Raw genomic sequence first — 7,002 nt, forward strand, 5'->3', positions numbered from 1 at the left:
CATATTTTTATTTCAGCTCGTTGAGAGATCGATCAATTCATTTTGTGTACCTTGTGCACTTTTTATCAAAACTTTGAACTAAGAAATTGAAAAATTACAAAAGTGCCTACCAATTAATTGGTTTAATTAATTTCTTGGGAGACATTATTTCTTAGACTAAAGTTTAAATTATGTTAAAACTAACTATTAGTTAGAAAATTGACCTCCTTTTGCTTGAACGGTAAGGAGTAGTCAAGGGTGTAATAAGGTGAAGTGAAAAAAAAAATCCTGTAATATTCCGCTCCGTTAGTAGATCAAAATATAATCGATAAATATGTACATATAAGACGGATTTATTATCTAGACCTTAAACTAGATCTCTATGACGTTTTAATCCGTCAATTCAAATTATTTGCAGTGACGCGGTACCGACACAATCCTTATCCGACATTAATTTATTGGCTATATAATAATAACAGTGATCGGCGAAAAGAAAATAAAACCAATTCGCTTCGAAAATCGCATAAATTTTGAAAAAAATATTTATTAAGATTTATTATTATTGCATTGGCAACGTTTTTATTGAATCTTATCGTATAATATACCGATTACCTGTATTATATGAGTGAATTTGTTAATATATTGATGGGACTATTAAAATCAGATACCTAGTATGCCGGATGTCAAAATTATATTTGCCAGAAATTTGCATCTCATTAGACATCAGATTCCATTAGATTTAATGTTCAAGATTCTTTAAAACATTTTTAAATTGAGAATTGTGAAAATGTCGAAACCAAATGAACCAATGAACTAATGGTATATTATGCAACAAATGTGGTAAACAGCATTTTAGTCCCGAAGTTTATTTGGCACGAGCGGAGCGCACTCTAGAGAAGGGAGTAGAGTAAACACTTTTATTTAGTCCATTTTGACTCCTAATAATCTCCTCGCTGAGAATCTGATAAACAAATTAAATAATGTCAAAACTCAAAATTAAAAAAAATCTGGGTATTTTTTCAAAAATTAATTGCTATCATAAATTTCCAACATTATTATTGTTGTTTTGACAACCTATATAATATTAATTCATATCTGTAATATTGGTGATATATTGTTTAAAATAAGAAGTATATAAGGACTACGAATGAAATTTCAAAATAATAAATATATTATGTTAATATCTATTTTGTACAATATGAATTTGAAATTTGTGACCTGAATTACGAAGATATAGAATAAAATAAGTTATTCTGTTATTGATTTGGGTAATAATACTAATTATAAATTTAAATTGAAAAAATAAAAAAATAAATAAAAGTAGGGAAATATCCCGCGCTGGGTAAAACGCCGGAGTCCATAGCTAGGGCATCTATATCTCTAGCAGCTATATTTGGCAACAGTCTTCATTTTAATGAATCATGTAAAGCAGCAACCGTTTATTAATACGTTTAGAAATCAATTATCAAGTGTTTTAATGAATTTCGTCATATAAATTTAAGCAACTTGCCATTTTTTAACGTAGCCAAGGGAAATAAGGGCGCAATAGTTGTTTCAGTTCAGTTCATGAAACTTCTAACTGTGTTTCAATGTTGACCAGAAGCAACTTGGCTATGATTAGCCCGAGCACAACGGATAAATAAAGAAGAACGCGGAACATATTTTCATCTCATTTTCGATAAGTCAGGGCTGCAACTTAACAATAACCCAGGAAAAGTCGCTACTAAAAGTACAGACACTCTAATTAAGTTACAACCGAAAGATGAGGAGACAATATCATGCGTATTTACGCATGCATGGCTCCTCTCGTTTTTATTTTTTCATGCAAAGAGAAAAGACAAGAATTTTACGATGAACGTTAGTCTATGTAACATCAGGTATTTCTAAAAAGGTGGCTACGAGAACACTTTATTGCAAGAAAAGAGCGATGTAAAGTCCTTCTCATTCTAGATGACCACTCGTCCTACTGTTCGGATGTAGAATTAGTTAGTACGATCTAGAATCTTGCAATGATGTAATACTTCTTTTCTTTACCAAGTCATAGGACCCTATGATTGTACTCACGTAATCGATCATTTTTTAAGCCCTTAAAGACTTTTTGCATGTAATACCTGGACATAATATTTCAGGTCGCAAATTAAATAGACTCTCTTAAATATGGCGTGGGGAAAAGCAGTTACAGTTTAAAACGGTGTTTCGGGTTTTAGAGCCTGTAGTTTTGAGCCATTTATTGCAGCCAAAATTTTACATCATGCTTTTATTCAGCCAAATCCTGAGATATTGCAAAATAACGATAATTTAGAAGAAAAAATTAATAATCTCATTCTCATTGATTGATTGCTATTCCAGTGATGCCTGGGCCAAGAAAAGTAAGCAGCATGCTGAATTGATTACTTCCTCAGAAGTTATTGCGGAAAGCGATATAAAAAAGATATAAAAGACAAAATTCAAACTGCAAAACTTAAGATGCAAACAAGAAAAAGAAAGAAAAGAGGCCGATAAAATGAAAAAAGAAAAGACAAGAATAAAAAAAAAAGAAACAAGTTGTTCCGAAGAACAAAGGCAATACAGGGGCCACTCAAACCAGATCATTAGAAAGCGAATTGGAATCCATGAATTTTGTGCACAATACACAATGAGAAAAAAGGTCCGCAATGCGATTGGTTACAGTACCTAAAATGTCAGACGTATATTGAGCAGATTGTGTCCCATTAAATCAACTAGTAAAAACCTACTTAGAGCTTTGAAGATATGTTATTTGCTAACTGGTTGTGTTACTTGATGTTTCTATATGTTGCACCTAAAGAATGCATATTTTTCCAATTTTATTTTTTTTATTCCTTGTGTTGCACAATGAATAATGCCATATTACTCATGGTAAAGGGTAAGATGCCAATTGCAGTTTATTCGATATTTTTGCTTCATAGTATTTAATGTTGAAATGTTATGCACGCTATAAGATACAACCTGTCCGTGCGGCTGGAGCGGGTAAGCTTTTGAAATTTATCTTGCCATTTTACTAGGTTTTTCTCTATCATTTGGAGTTAAGAAAATAGAAAAACAATGTCTTTTTGTTTCTATAACTCAACATTTTTGAATTGAACCTGAAATGGATGAAAATAACCTTAAAGATATTGGTGATATATGGAGTGTTTCTCAGCAACGATAGTTATTTTCACATTCAGAACTTAATGACTTAGGTTTACCTAAGGATATTTCCAAAATTTTAGCATCTACTTTTCGAAATAAAAACTTTTTTATAGACTGTTTTGAATAAAATAGTTTACTTGTTTATTGTATCAATATTCCTAATACAATAAAGATATTTGATACAGACTACAATTTTGTACCTGATGCTAATTCAATGCAAATGAAAGAAAATCTGGAACGTACTGCTTGAAAAAATCAAATACCAGGACCTATAGTTCGATGATTTATGGAGACATAAAAATTGGTGCTTCTACTAGCTCAGCAATCAGGAAGCACGAAGTACATTTATTTTTGGTGTTAGTGGGACGCTAGAAGTAGATAGCAAAATTGGATGAAAAAGGGTTCATTTAACTAACTTTCGGATTGAAAAATGTTCTTCACAATAGTCTTTGTTAAATTAGGACTGATGAAGCATTACATTAAAGCTTTAAATAAAGATGGAGCAGGTTTTACATACCTATGTGGAAATTTTCCCTCTTTCTCAGTGAATGCTACTATCGAAGCTGAAAAGGTTGCGTATAATAGGTTTTCTAGAAAACAACAAATGTCCAAATTACAAAAACATTGCAGAAAACATGTTAGACAAATTCAGGGGAATGGGATGCAATATGAGTATAAAACTACACATCTCGACTACTTTCCCGAAAATCTTGGTGCCGTGAATGAGGAGCGGGTTGAGAGATTCCACCAAAATATCAGAGAAACAGAACGCAGATATCAGGGTCGATGGAACGTTGTAATGATGGCAGATTACTGCTGGTCATTAAAAAGTGACAACCCGGCTATGAAATATACAAGAAAATCCACTAAACGAAGTTTTTCGGCCAAGAGGATTTAACTATGGTTTGAGACTTTGTTATTTACATTTTTCTTCTTGTACTAATAAAACTAATGTTCATGTACTAATTCTTTTAAAGCTATTAATAAACTTTACATAATAGAGGAAAACGTTTATCAGATTTGAATTGTTAAGAATCAAATGTCAGATCGAAATTAATTTTCAAAACCTTTTTTGGGTAAATACCTCTACCATTTTTTCTTTCTTTCTTCTTGGATTGACACGCTGTATCTTTTTGTCTTAAAATCACGCAAGGAATCTCACGCATAATGTAAAGGCAATATATATATATATATATATATATATATATATATATATATATATATATATATATATATATATATATATATATATATATATATATATATATATATATATATATATATATATATATATATATATGATGACACTATACTCCGGGATATCATCCGTTCGCTCGTTGAACTCCGACTGGAATCCTGCAAATCCTGCATCCGACTGGAATCCTGCAGACGTTTCGCCAAAATCTCACTTGGCATCTTCAATGCTCGCGCTCCGAAAACACTTCGAACAGTGTTCGAAGTGTTTTCGGAGCGCGAGCATTGAAGATGCCAAGTGAGATTTTGGCGAAACGTCTGCAGGATTCCAGTCGGATGCAAGATTTGCAGGATTCCAGTCGGATGCAGGATTCCAGTCGGAGTTCAACGAGCGAACGGATGATATCCCGGAATATAGTGTCATCATATATATATATATATATATATATATATATATATATATATATATATATATATATATATATATATATATATATATATATATATATATATAAGCACTAATTATAACTGCAGCAGATAATAATGATACGAAACATCTTTTCCTGGGTGTACAGTCCGGGACGAGAATTCCCGACGCCGTGAATCAGCCCTAATCCGGGCGTCTTTGTTCGTCGCGACGCCTAATTGTTGTCCTCTAATCCTAGTTTATTGTCTTAAGCGTCGTTCGAACTGTCAGGGTTACAATACTCGCTGATATCGTAAAACGTCGCAAATGCCTCGGCACGTCATCAGCAGATGACAATTTTCACGCAGGAGCATTCCCTAAACAATGATTAGGCTTATTTTAGTCCTAAGTTTTCGCGTTACTTTTGCTTGGATATCCCGCCGGAACGGCTATTATAAAGCTTTGTATTACCTATTTCCATCGTTGCGGAAAACATGCGGTCACGAAATGTTCGGCACAGACAGACAGCAAGAAAATGTCTGAGTATACAATGTGGACTTCATGGTGGGCTGTAGCAATCGTATTGCTCAATGGGCTATGGAGTAACAGTAAAGGTTACAGACGGACTAGTGACTTCAACTGAATACGGCTTTTGATATACATATATGATAAAGTACAATATCATAATTTTTATAAAACTTCTGAATTTCTCTTGCGTCGGTTTTTGTTGACTCGAACTAGCTAACGTTTCGCCAATCATCCTGCTGGCTTCTTCGAAGCTTGACTGAAACTGGCTCGCTTTTTACTCTGTACCTGCTTTTATACTGTTTGAGGGGGCGGAGTTAAATGAGGGGCATAAACATCGTCTCGGAAGACTGATTCTCATATTGGTGACAGGTATAGACTTATAAAATTCGAGAAAAAATTCATCATACCCGTAAAGAAATAGACCTAATCAATTAGATTGAAATTGCTTCCATTCATGATTCATAATAAAACTTTAAATGTTTGTTTATCTTCACAGTGATCAATGTATCAACTTTCGGAAACGGAAAAATAAGTTCTTTCCACGCATCCTTAAATCTATCATTAAGGCTTACTCTTCTTTAGACATGACTCTCGTCTCTACGGACTCCCAAAGATTTACAAACCAGGATTACCCCTTCGACCATTGGTTCTCCAACATATTCTCTAGCAAAATATCTAGCTTCCTTATTAAAATCCTTTACAGGGAAAACTGATAGTTTAGTACTTAATTCCTTTCACTTCATTGAACAAATAAAAACCATTACATTAGATACACAAGATATCCTGGTTAGTTTCGAAGTAGAATCCCTCTTTACTAAAATTCCTATTCCTGAAACTCTCACCATCATTTCAGATATATTAAAATCCGAGAATCTGAAACCAATCCTTCTCACGGTAATTGAAAAATGCTTGTATGGAACATATTTTTCTTATAATGGTCAAATTTTTGAACAAACGTTGGGAACAGCTATGGGTTCTCCACTATCACCAGTCATCGCGAATATATTTATGGAAACCTTTGGGAAAAAAACTGTCGATACCATCCATCTAAAACCAAAATTATGGAAACGCTTCGTCGATGACACTTTTGTGCTCTGAAGTAGCCATGAGGATGATTGGTGAAACGTTAGCTAGTTCGACTCAACAAAAACCGACGCAGGAGTATTAAAGTACAGTAAGTATTACAGTAGCCTGTGGAAGTTTCTTTGAAAAATTTACAATAATATCTTATTTAGCATTATTTAAAAAAATAGTGAGCGTTGCATAGAATCGAAAGATTATGAGAACCAAAATAGATATTGTTGTAAAATTTGGTATACACATAATTGGCACTGAAGTACAATTTATAAATATTAAGTACGTTCATTAACAATCGCCTTACAATCGTTCCTACCCCAACATATCACATATCACACTATTGAAACCAACAAAATATCAGATAAGTGGAGGAACAATTAGTGAAAAATGCAAAATGCAAAAACTATACTTATGTTCCATTTAAAATCCCAATGTTCCCAATGATTTCGGTTTGAATGAAAAGTTTCATAACAATATCTATCTTATTTTCATAATATTAATGTTCATTAATAAATTCTATAAAATATACAGGGCGTTAGTTAAGTACTTATGCAAACTTTAAAACGGTCAATCTTTGACAAATTTTAAGATAAAAAGTTCATATCATTATAGAGATACAAAAAAACTACTTTATTTGGTTTTTAATTTTTTTTTCAGTAACATGACAA

This window comes from Cylas formicarius, unplaced genomic scaffold, assembly GCF_029955315.1.
Source record: "Cylas formicarius isolate icCylForm1 unplaced genomic scaffold, icCylForm1.1 PGA_scaffold_1__22_contigs__length_36826433, whole genome shotgun sequence".
Classification (NCBI taxonomy): Eukaryota; Metazoa; Arthropoda; class Insecta; order Coleoptera; family Brentidae; genus Cylas; species Cylas formicarius.